Genomic DNA, 12,964 nt, shown 5'->3' with positions numbered 1-12,964 from the left:
GATAGAGGGAGCGACTCGTTGCTCCCATATAACACCCCTCTTGCGCAGGCTGCACTGGCTTCCGGTGGTCTTTCGGGTGCAATTCAAGGTGTTGGTTACCACCTTTAAAGTGCTCCATGGCAAAGGACCGGGTTATTTATGGGACCGCCTGCTCATCGACCAGTGTGGCCTCCCATCAACCAGTGCGCTCCCATAGGGAGGGTCTCCTCAGGGTGCCGTCAGCCAGACAATGTCAGCTGGCGAACCCCAGGGGGAGGGCCTTCTCTGTGGGGGCACCAACCCTCTGGAATGAGCTACCACCAGGTATTCACCAACTCCCTGATCTCCGGACCTTTCGACGCGAGCTGAAAACATTTCTGTTTCATCGCGCAGGACTGGCCTAAATGGTTTGAAATTTTATTGGTTTTAATTGGTCCAGCCAACATTGAATTTTTGCTTTTAAATTGATAAAGAAGCCTTCCCTGGACCCAGCTATTTTGGGAAATTATCGTCCAGTCTCCAACCTTCGCTTTCTGGCGAAGGTTGTAGAGAGTGTGGTTGCATGGCAGCTTCCCCGGTACCTGGATGAAGCTGTCTATCTAGACCCGTTCCAGTCCGGCTTCCGGTCTGGTCACAGTACGGAGACAGCTTTGGTCGCGTTGGTGGATGACCTCTGGAGGGCCAGGGATAGGGGTTGTTCCTCTGCCCTGGTCCTATTAGATCTCTCAGCGGCTTTCGATACCATCGACCATGGTATCTTGCTGCACCGGTTGGAGGGGTTGGGAGTGGGAGGCACCGTTTATCGGTGGTTCTCCTCCTATCTCTCCGACCAGTCGCAGACGGTGTTGACAGGGGGGCAGAGGTTGACCGCGAGGCGCCTTACTTGTGGGGTGCCACAGGGGTCAATTCTCTTGCCCCTCCTGTTCAACATCTACATGAAGCTGCTGGGTGAGGTCATCAGTGGTTTTGGGGTGAGTTATCATCTGTACGCTGATGACACTCAGCTGTACTTTTCCACCCCGGACCACCCCAACGAAGCTGTCGAAGTGCTGTCCCAGTGTCTGGAGGCCGTACGTGTCTGGATGGGGAGAAACAGACTCAAGCTCAATCCCTCCAAGACGGAGTGGCTGTGGATGCCGGCACCCCGGTACAGTCAGCTGCAGCTGCAGCTAGCTGTGGGGGGCGAGTTATTGGCCCCAACGGAGAGGGTGCGCAATTTGGGTGTCCTCTTGGATGGGTGTCCTCTTGGATGGGTGGAAGGTCCAAGAGGGCCTTCCACCAAGTACGCTTGGTGCGCCAGTTGCGCCCCTTCCTTGACCGGGATGCCTTATGCACGGTCACTCATGCCCTTGTCACTTCCCGCTTGGACTATTGCAATGCTCTCTACATGGGGCTGCCCTTGAAGTGCACCTGGAGGCTGCAGTTAGTCCAGAATGCAGCTGCGCGGGTAATAGTGGGAGCAACTCGTTGCTCCCATGTAACACCAATCCTGCGCAGTTTGCACTGGCTTCCTGTGGTCTTTCGGGTGCGCTTCAAGATTTTGGTTACCACCTTTAAAGCACTCCATGGCTTAGGACCCGGGTACTTACGGGACCGCCTGCTGTTACCTTATGCCTCCCACCGACCCGTACGCTCACACAGAGAGGGCCTTCTCCGGGTGCCGTCCGCCAAGCAATGTCGGTTGGCGGCCCCCAGGGGAAGGGCCTTCTCTGTAGGAGCTCCTACGCTTTGGAATGAACTTCCCCCTGGCTTACGTCAAGTGCCTGATCTTCGGACCTTTCGCCGTGAGCTGAAAACGCACCTATTTATTCAAGCGGGACTGGACTGAAATTTTACTGAGGTTATTTATATTTTAAGATTTAAATTTGTTTTAAAATTTGGGCCACATTATAATATGCTTTTTAACTTTCTCTTAATGTTTATATATTGAATTTTACTTGGCTGTACACCGCCCTGAGTCCTTCGGGAGAAGGGCGGTATAAAAATCGAAATAAATAAATAAATAAATAAATAAATATTAACTTTTATAGTGACTGTTTTATTATCACTGTAAACTGCCCTGAGTCCTTCGGGAGAAGGGCGGTATAAAAATTTAAATAATAAATAAATAAATAAATAAATAAATAAATAAATAAATAAATAAATAAATAAATAAATAAATAAATAAAAAAAAATACTGGATGGAAAATAAGATTCAGAAAAAATAAGAGTTGTTTTAGAACTGACAATGAATAAAGAATTTATGATGTTAAAATAGAAATTTAAAGGACTACACAGAGGTTAATAGAGAGAAATAAAGAGTGGAGGAAGAGGAAAAAAAGGAGAATCAACAGAAATATAGGATAAGTAAAGAAAGCATGGAATTCTAAGCAAAAATAAAAATGGAATTGAAATAGATTAAGATTAAAACTTCTAAGAGATGAGAATATATAAGCATAAGCATGAAACTTTTTGAAATGAGAGAAATGTTTGCTCCTTTTTACTTTCTTTTATAAGATTAATTTTATAAGATTTTATAAGATTAAGAATAATAACTTTAAAACCTTCATTGATAAAGAAATGATCAATAATGATATTATGGAGATGACAAAATTGATAGAAAAATGAAAAGGGACAAAACCTACCAGAGAAGATTGCAGAAATATTCATAGTAGTAATGGAAGAAAGTAAAGAAATAATTTTAAATGGAATTGATGAGATATACAGAGTATATACAAGATATGCGATGAGAAATAATTTGCCCAGAGAAATTCACGTTAGATTTATCAAAAAAAAAAAAAAGATTGAGAACAGAGATACTGCAAATGATGAGAAATGTAATGATAAAACACAAAGGGAGAGAAGTGATGGCAGTGAAACAAATTCCAAGAATATCAATTTCTTACAAAGTGTTTGATAAAAAGAGGGATAAATTTAGATGGCTGATTCCAGAAGGAATATTGGTGAACTGACAAGAGCAAAGACATAGACTAGACTCAATAGAAAAAGCAGAGTTATTTTATGAACAATACATAGGTATTCAAGAACAAGAGAAACTGAGGGATGAAAAAGGAGATAGACAACAGGTCGAAAAGAAAGCAGTCTAGAGACGACTAAAGAACAAGAAGAGAGAGCGATAAGGGAAGGAACAATGGCAAAAGAAATTAAAGAACAAAGAGATAAGAGTGACTAGATCGACAGCGCAAGTAAATAAATAAGAAATGGAGGAAGAAATTAAAATAATGTCTCTGAATATAAATGGGCTAAATTCAGCAATAAAAAGAAGGAAGATATTTAACAAATTAGAGAAGTTAAAATTAGAAATTATATGCTTACAAGAATTCTATATTAGAAAACAACATAAAAAAATTCTGGTGTGAGCAAAACTAGAAAGATTGTGTACAAAATTGGCTTCTCAAAGAAAGAGAGGAGTGGTATTTTATATTAAATAACAATTAATTCCAAAGAAATATTTGAAGATGAGAAGGGAAGAGTGTTAATAGTAGAAATTGTAATGAACTATAAAAAATATTACTTGTGGAAATATACGCTTCGAATGGAAATCAATAAGAATTTTATGCGAAATTACATAGAAAAATATTAAAATATGAATATGAAGATATTTGTATAATAGGAGATTATAATGCAATAGTAGACAATGAATTAGACTATAAATCTACAAAAATGAATAAAAAACCAAGGAAGACACTTCCGAAAACATTTCATATAGTGGTAGATGAATTAAGTCTACAAGATGCCTGGAGAAAGAGAAATTTAAAAGAAAAGCAGTATACATTTTATTCAAATAGGCATATGTCATGGTCAAGAATAGATATGATGTGGATGACCACAGATTTAATATGTAAGATAGATAAGATTGATATAGAGGGAAATATATGGGCAGACCACAATCCGATAATGATAGTATGGAAAGGCCAAAGGAAAAGAATGAGATGGACATTAAATCAAAGTTTATTAAATGAAAAAGACTTTATACAATACATGGAAAAAGAATTGATCTTTTTTTTTCAAAGTGAATAGAAAAGAAGATACATCATTGCAAAATGTATGGGACACTAGTAAAGCATATATAAGAGGTTTGGTAAAAACTTATGCAGGGAAAAGAAATAACAGAATAAACAAACACAAAGGAAAATAGAAGAGGAATACAAGAAACCAGAGAAAGAGTTGCAAAAAATCCACAAGATAAAAAAACTAAAAACCTAATGGACTTGAAAAAACATTAATTGAACTTAATTGAAAATGAAGATTTGGCAAGGAAAATAAAATCAACAAAGCAAAAAATTTTTGAAGATGCAAATAAAACAGGAAGATGACTGGCATATAAAATGAAAAAAGAAAAAGAAAAGAAATTGATAACTCAATTATTAGATCAAGATGGAAAGATACATTATCAAAATGAGGAAAAGAAAAAAATAATTGAGGAATATTACAAGAAATTACAATAAGAGCAGATACTAGAAGGGAAAGTAGAACAATACTTTGAAAAAGCAATGATCCCTAAAATACCAGAAGAATTTTAAAAAGCACTAGAAGAAAGAATATCAGTGATGAAATTGATACAAGGGATTAAAAGACAGAAGAATGGAAAAACCCTGGGACAAGATGGAATACTAGTAAAGTTATACAAAGAATTGCAAAATGTATTAAGTGATAAAATGTTACAAGTATTTAATGATTTACTAATAGAAGCCAAGGCGCAGAAGTCATGAATGGAGGCATATATAACTCTTATAACAAAAGAGGAATCAGACTTGCAACAAATAAAAAACTATAGACCAATTTCACTACTAAATGCAGACTATAAAATATTTTCATCAATTATGGCGGAAAGATTGAAGAGGTTGTTGATCAAAATGGCTTTTTGCCAAAAAGACAAATTAGAGATAATATACAAATTATATTGGACTCATTGGAAGAATGAATGAAGCTCATTCAGAAAAACAAATGGCATTGTTATTTTTAGATGCGCAGAAGGCATTTGATAATATGAATTGACAATTTATAATTACACAATTACAAAAGATGGACTTTGGAGATAGATTTATAAATATGGTTAAGACCATATATTGTAATAGAAAACTTCCGTCTTAAAGTGAGGAGACAAGACCACAAAGGATTGGAGAAACAAGAATTAATTTATTATTTGCCAAATAGGACACAGACACCCACTCACAGGGAAAACAAAGGTCTAAGTCTTGAGCAAGGCTCAAGCATAATCTTTAATACCTTTGGTTACAGATATCATCATAAGCAAAAGAAGAAGTAATCCTAATTGGTTATCACAGACAAAAGCCCAAATATGGACTACCCTTATCATACACCATCCGGATATGCATACGTTGCTCTCCACATTCCTTTCTTACCACATATAGTTACTGGAACAGGTTACAAAGAAAGTTTGTAGAAATATTTCTGCACTTTCCTGAAAGCTTGAAACACCACACCCCTGCCCAACGGTATACTTCTGCTTTTTTATTTATTTATTTATTTTTAATTATTATTATTATTTTATAAAAAAGTTTTATTTTTACATTCATATCCAACAACTCATCCAATGTACAGTCATATACAATTAGTCGGGCTTGCCCAGTCACCACCCCCTCCTTTTAACTCTCTTCCCTCTTCTACCTTCTTCTACTTTCCAGACCTTCCTCCCCTTCTCTTATCTACATCCTCTCCTCCCTCCACCCTATACCTTCCTTCTTCCTCTTCTACCCCTCTTCTTTCCTCTTCTCCCTCTTCTACCCCTCTTCTCCTCTTTCCTACTTCCTACCCTCTCCTCCTTTCTCCCTCCCCACCATTCTAAAATGGTAGCTGGGCAGACCCAACCCTACATTAATTATATTTCTGCTTTTTAAGTGACACGTTGACTTCTATATGTGATACAAGTTGGTGATATCTAATTTTGGGGGTATCTATATTGGGGTTTCTCTTTTATTCCCACCTCTTGGAACTACCCAATTATTGTCAGATTCCAGGGTAGTTTCATACACATTGGGTTCCATATCAAAAGTAGTCATTTCTTCATATTCCCACAAGACTAGTGCCTTGTCTGTAGCTCTTTTGTCTACTAGCAAAGACAAGCTATTAGAAATTGTATGGACAAAGATGGGGAGAATACAGGGTAAAATAAATCATCCTGCTGTAATCAATCCAATTAGGGCTACGATAGCCTGTAACTCAGGGAGCTTAGGAATCCATGATCCAAAAAGGTTGCCCCATTCAAACCCTTTCCAGTGGTGAACTGGGACATGGGCAACTTTTTCTATATGACGAGCATTATTTTCAATGATTTCTCCCACATCATCAAATTCCAAACAACAGTTGCTGAAATTGAATTTCTCACATATACAATCCTCAGTAGCCAGGAGGTAATCTAGAGCTAAATGGTTTTGATAGATCGCATCCCTAAATTTTCTCTGCTGTTGGGCCAATGTTCACAGAGATTGGGCAGTTTCATTGGCTATGAGCTCTACCACTGCTTGTAGCCTGATAATGTGGTTGAGATATACATTGGAGTCTGATATCCCCACATGTCATCATTTCCCATGTGGCAGGATCGTACACCTGGATAATACATTCTGTGGGCCATTCATCTTCCCTCCATTTTTGATTACCCCCTATTTTAAAGTCTGCTTTCAATTTTCTTCCCTGCCAATGGTCTGCCTCCAATACCTGCGGGCGGTTTATTTATTTATTTATTTATTTAATCACATTTTTATACCGCCCTATCTCCCAAGGGACTCAGGGCGGTTTACAGCCTAATAAAAACATACATATAGATACAAAATAAAACACCAATTTAAAAACTTATTAAATAAGGCCGAATATTAAAAAATTACAATAAGATAATAAAACCCCGTTAAAACCAAATTTAAAATTTAAAATTCTAGTCCAGTCCTGCGCAAATAAATAGATGTGTCTTAAGCTTAAGCTTAAGCTTAAGCTTAAGAAAGGTTCGAAGGTCAGGAAGTTGGCGAAATCCTGGGGGAAGTTCGTTCCAGAGGGTGGGAGCCCCCACAGAAAAGGCCCTTCCCCTGGGTGTTGCCAGCCGGCACTGCCTGGCTGATGGCACCCTGAGGAGTCCCTCCCTGTGAGAGCGCACGGGTCGGTGGGAGGCAATCGATGGCAGCAGACGGTCTCATAAGTAACCCGGCCCTATGCCATAGAGCGCTTTGAAGATAGTTACCAAAACCTTGAAGCGCACCCGAAAGGCCACAGGTAGCCAGTGCAGTCTGCGCAGGAGAGGTGTCACATGGGAGCCACGAGGGGCTCCCTCTATCACTCGCGCAGCCGCATTCTGGACCAACTGGAGCCTCCGGGTACTCTTCAAGGGGAGCCCCATGTAGAGAACATTGCAGTAATCCAGACGAGATGTCACGAGAGCATGAGTGACCGTGCATAAGGCATCCCGGTCTAGAAAGGGGCGCAACTGGCGAACCAGGCGAATCTGGTAAAAAGCTCTCCTGGAGATGGCCGTCAAATGGTCTTCAAAAGACAGCTGTCCATCCAGGAGAATGCCCAAGTTGCGCACCCTCTCCATTGGGGCCAATGACTCACCCACAACAGTCAGCCGCGGCTGCAGCTGACTGTACCGGGTGCTGGCATCCACAGCCACTCTGTCTTGGAGAGATTGAGCTTGAGCCTGTTTCTCCCCATCCAGACCCGTACGGCCTCCAGACACCGGGACAGCACTTCGATAGCTTCGTTGGGGTGGCCCGGTATGGAAAAATACAGCTGAGTGTCATCAGCGTACAGGTGGTACCTCACACCGAAACCACTGATGATCTCACCCAGCAGCTTCATATAGATGTTGAACAGGAGGGGCGAGAGAATCGACCCCTGCGGTACCCCACAAGTGAGGCGCCTCGGGGTCAACCTCTGCCCTCCTGTCAACACCATCTGCAACCGATCAGAGAGATAGGAGGAGAATCACCGATAAACGGTGCCTCCCACTCCCAATCCCTCCAATCGGTGCAGCAAGATACCATGGTCGATGGTATCAAAAGCCGCTGAGAGGTCTAATAGGACCAAGGCAAAGGAATAACCCCTTTCCCTGGCCCTCCAGAGATCATCAACCAATGCGACCAAAGCCGTCTCAGTGCTGTAATTGGGCTGAAAGCCGGACTGGAACGGGTCTAGATAGACAGTTTCATCCAGGTACCTGGGTAATTGACATGCCACCACACTCTCTACAACCTTCGCCACAAAGCGAAGGTTGGAGACCGGACGATAATTACCTAATACAGCTGGGTCCAGGGAAGGCTTCTTGAGGAGAGGTCTCACCACCGCCTCTTTCAAGGCGGCCAGAAAGATCCCCTCCAACAAAGAAGCATTCGTAATCCCCCGGAGCCAGCCTCGTGTCACCTCCTGCGTGGCCAGTACCAACCAGGAGGGGCACGGGTCCAGTAAACATGTGGTGGCATTCAACCTCCCCAGTAACCTGTCCATGTCCTCGGGAACCACAGGATCAAACTCATCCCAAATAGTCTCAACAAGACAGCTCTCCGACATCTCACCTGGATCCACCCAATTTTGATCCAGACCATCCCGAAGCTGAACGATTTTATCGTATAGATAACCACTAAACTCCTCGGCACGTCCCTGTAATGGGTCATCCCGCTCCCCCTGTTGAAGGAGAGAGCGAGTCACCCGAAACAGGGCGGCCGGGCGGTTATCTGCCGACGCAATGAGGGAGGAGACGTAACAACGTCTCGCTTCCCTCAATGCCACTAGGTAGGTCCTATTATATGACCTAACTAGTGTCCGATCAGCCTCCGAACGACTGGACCTCCAAGAACTCTCTAGGCGTCTTCTCCGGCGTTTCATCTCCCTCAGCTCCTCGGAGAACCAAGGAGCTGGTTGAGACCTACGCTGGGTCAGAGGCCGCAAAGGCATGACATGGTCTAAAGCCCCAGCCGTGGCCAGTTCCCAAGCCGCGACTAGTTCCTCAGCCGTGCCGTGAGCCAGACCCTCAGGAAACGGTCCAAGCTCCGTCCGGAACCTCTCCAGGTCCATCAGGCACCTGGGATGGAACCAACGTATTGGTTCCGTCTCCCTGGGGTGTTGAGTGGTGGTCAGAAAGTCCAGGCGAAGGAGAGAGTGATCTGACCATGACAAAGGTTCATGACTAAATCCCTCAAGTCCAGATCCTCCAACCACTGACCAGAGATAAAAATCAAGTCCAGTGTGCCTCCCCCAATGTGAGTAGGGCCATCAACTACTTGAGTCAGGTCCAAGGCCGTCATGGAAGCCATGAACTCCCGAGCTGCTGTCGATGACATGCCGGTCGATGGCAAGTTAAAGTCCCCCATGACCATAAGTCTGGAAGTCTCAACTGACACTCCAGCAAGCACCTCCAGGAGCTCGGGCAGGGCAGCTGTCATGCAGCAAGGAGCCAGGTACGTGACAAACAAGCCCATCTGACACCTATGACCCCACCTCACAAAGAGGGATTCACAGCCGGCAATCTGAGGTACAGTGGTCTCCCTCGGCTCTAGACTCTCCTTAATAACAACTGCTCAGGGGTAGCATGAAAAAAGCAGGGTTCACTACTCCCAATGTACATGTGTCTTTCCCTCCTATCAGAAGGCTACTATATGCAATGTACCCACAAATCCAATGCACCCCCGGAGGGGCTACAGTGACATTGTCTAATGAGAAATTTGACCAGAAGTTAATAGTTTGATTAGGCCAATAGAGCCATTCCCTAGTAGTTTGGTTCCATTCGTGAGTTTCTAGACAGCTAGTATTGCCCACCTGGGGCCCAGTTCCGTTAGAACTGGCCAGACACCATCTAGCTACAATGGCTGTTTGTAATTCCCATCTCGACTCAGGTTGGTGTGCCAGCATTGCCAACATATTATATGGATTGGAGTAGTTCCACTCTTGTGCCACCCAGTGCCACTGATCACCCATTTTTGTTCCCCCACATACATAGCAGCTAGACACATTGAGGGTGTGCGCAATAGTGGAAGCCAATTCCATGAATAAACTGCGAGACTGCTGAGATAGCTGAAATTTTATTTCTACTTCCTTCCAAAATTCAGAGAAATATCTAGTATAGTTTTTAGTAGGATGATATCTTGTTTCCAAGGATAGATGAATAAGACCTCCCGGATCAGTACCTGATGCCCATGGCCTAATACCCATAGTGTTTCCATACCTGGAGATCCATGCATGAGGGTTTGGTGATGTTTACCAGGTTGCACTGATATTTTTGACAATCAGAGAGGGTAGGAACTCTAGATATTTTGAGGTAAGTTCCTTTGCCTTGCACTGGGAAGAAGGTCGTCCGTGCGGCACACTTCCAATAGGAACAATACAGCTCCTCTGTATTATTACAGTCCCATTTTCCAACCCCATACCCTGATGGCCATTGGTAGGGGCAAATGTAAATGTCATTCTGAGTAAGAGACCTGTGCCTTGCCAGGTCGCCACAGGATGTGGGCCAATAAGCTATTTTGCAAATATCGAATTGTAAGGTACTAGAATGTGTGGTTGATAATATCTGAGTTTGTACTATCACAGGCCCACTACTTGAGCCCTTAGCTCTATCAACGAAGTCTGTGTTGGATTTATTATTGGATCATAACATTCAGCCTTTTGGTCACAAATAGTATACCACGTTCCCTCATAGCAACAAGGGGTACATTTTCCCTCGCATCTATAATGAGTATGATAAATCAAAGTAGTGGTGATTGTACTACCTCAAAGCACAGTTTTTATGCAGGTTGTGCAATTATTAGGGCACGGGGAGTTATCAGGAGGAGTTGGGGTAGGTCGTCCCAGAGTGTATTTGGGAAGAGTTCTAGAATTAAGGAACCATTATAACACTTGGTTATTGACAGGTTGTGTACAGATGCTTGTCATGCTGACAAGTTCCCTTTTTGTTGCATTCCTTAGGCAGAATTGGATTGGATAAAAAGGTGTTGCCCTGGATGCATGAGTCACACCTCACAGCTTGACCACTAGATGGTGCCTGTCGTGGGACTCTAACCTGACTTTGAGCCCCCAAGTGTTTGGGGATCCAAGTTGTGTTTAGCAGATGGCATTTTATGGTAGCATTGTATACACATCGCCAAAAATACATTCCACAGTGTATGCAAGATGGAAGATTGTTAATTGGACAGTTAGGTAATTTGGCAATGCTGTATATATAATGTTTTCCTGTCGGAGCGTTAGCAAAACAATGTTCACACTGGGAATACTGTTGTGACACAGTTTCCATCTTCGGGGATGGAAAAACTCTAGCTTCCATATTTTGTGGCTCAGGGTTTTTGTAAGTGGGTACGGGGATCATCATTTCCCCCCAGACATGGGTGTGTACACTCATTTTCTTCCGATATCTAAGTTCCTCCTCTGTTCCTCCTTCCAATATCTAAGTTCCTCACTTTGGCATTTCCCCCCTCTTTGGCATTCAAAAGCTTGAAATGAATGATAATACTGATAAGCAGTAGGATCACCTTGATCCATATGGTTGATATCAGACCCCTGTGAATGCAAGTGGTTAGATTCCATAATTTGCTATCATACTCCTCCCCACTTTTCTACACAAGCAAGCAGTTTACAGTGTCCTTTAGATATGCTGCATCTGCGAGCTCAGCATCCATGGAAGGTTCTTCCCGTTGCCCGTGTGATGGGTGTCAGCTTCCGGAGTAACACCTGCAGGGGATTTCTTCACCTCATTCATTCACTGAGGGACAGCTTCCAGGGTGTCACCAGAAGGAGTGAGGTTCCTGTTCTTTCTTCATTTCTTCCTAAGGGTCAATCTAAACAGTTGGGAAGAGTCCCTCTTTATTTCCCACTGAATCGGGGCAGCCAACTTAACATGGGACCAGTGAAGCCAGGGTTTGATCTCAGCTACCTTAACAGCAAGGGGAGAACATATGACAACAGTATACGGCCCTCTCCACTTAGGGCTTAGAACCTCCCTTTTCTAATCTTTCACCCAAACCTCATCTCCCGGGTGGATATTATGGGTAGCTGTAACCAGCGCCTGGTGTCTACAGGTTAAAACATATTTTTGTAGTCTTTTAACTACGTTGCTCAAAGCAACCAATTGCTTGGCCTTGATGGTATCAGCTATCTGATCGCTATTGGGGACATGGGGTTGGACCAAGTTCCGGACCCTACCATATAGCAACTTAAATGGAGATAGCCGTAGGCCTTTCTGTGGCTTGCAGTGTACAGCAACAAGCACTATGTTAAGGGCATCTGGCCACTTGAGGTGTGTTTCCTGACAAATTTTTGCAATGTTCTCCTTAATAAACCTGTTGGCCCTCTCAACAAGAGCTCCACTTTCTGTGTGGAACGAACAGTGAAGTTTCCACGTTATCCCAAAGGTGGTGGCTAGCTTCCGAGTGGCTTTATGTATGAATTTAGGGCCATTGTCAGAGGAGATCCTAAAGGGCATACCATATCTAGGGATAATGAGTTGGAGTAATGCCCTGGCTACTTCAGAAGCTTTCTTTGCCCTGGTCGGTAGGCACTTGGGCCACCTGGTGTAAGTACAAATGATAACTAGCATTGGCCTATATGGACCTGATCTGGGCATGTCAGTGAAATCTATCATTAGGGAGTCAAAAGGGTAACTTCCCCTTGGTTGATGTCCCTGTGGGAGCTGGGGCCCTTGCCTGGGGTTGTTGACTGCACAGACCACACCTGGTACATACGTTAGCTGTGATACTGTGGATTTTGTTAATGTAAACTTCCTGCAGTAACGCATTAGCCAAGGCCGTCTTCCCTTAGTGCAGGTACCTATGCACTTGCTGTACTACATCCCATGCCAGGCTCTGAGGGACAAAAACTCTCTGGTCGGGTAAGATCCACCACCCCTGCTCTCAGATTGCCTCAAGTGCCTGAGCTTGTTCCAATTCTTCTCAAGAGTAGCAAGGTTTAACACCCTCTTCAGGGACCCAGAGAGCTAAAAATGTTTCTACAGAGATTATTTTATTTGCTGCTTGGTGTGCTTCCTGATCAG

The sequence above is a fragment of the Ahaetulla prasina genome, chromosome 4 (genome assembly GCF_028640845.1).
Source record: "Ahaetulla prasina isolate Xishuangbanna chromosome 4, ASM2864084v1, whole genome shotgun sequence".
Classification (NCBI taxonomy): Eukaryota; Metazoa; Chordata; class Lepidosauria; order Squamata; family Colubridae; genus Ahaetulla; species Ahaetulla prasina.
The sequence above is the reverse complement of the archived record's forward strand: the minus strand, read 5'-3'. Positions refer to the sequence as shown.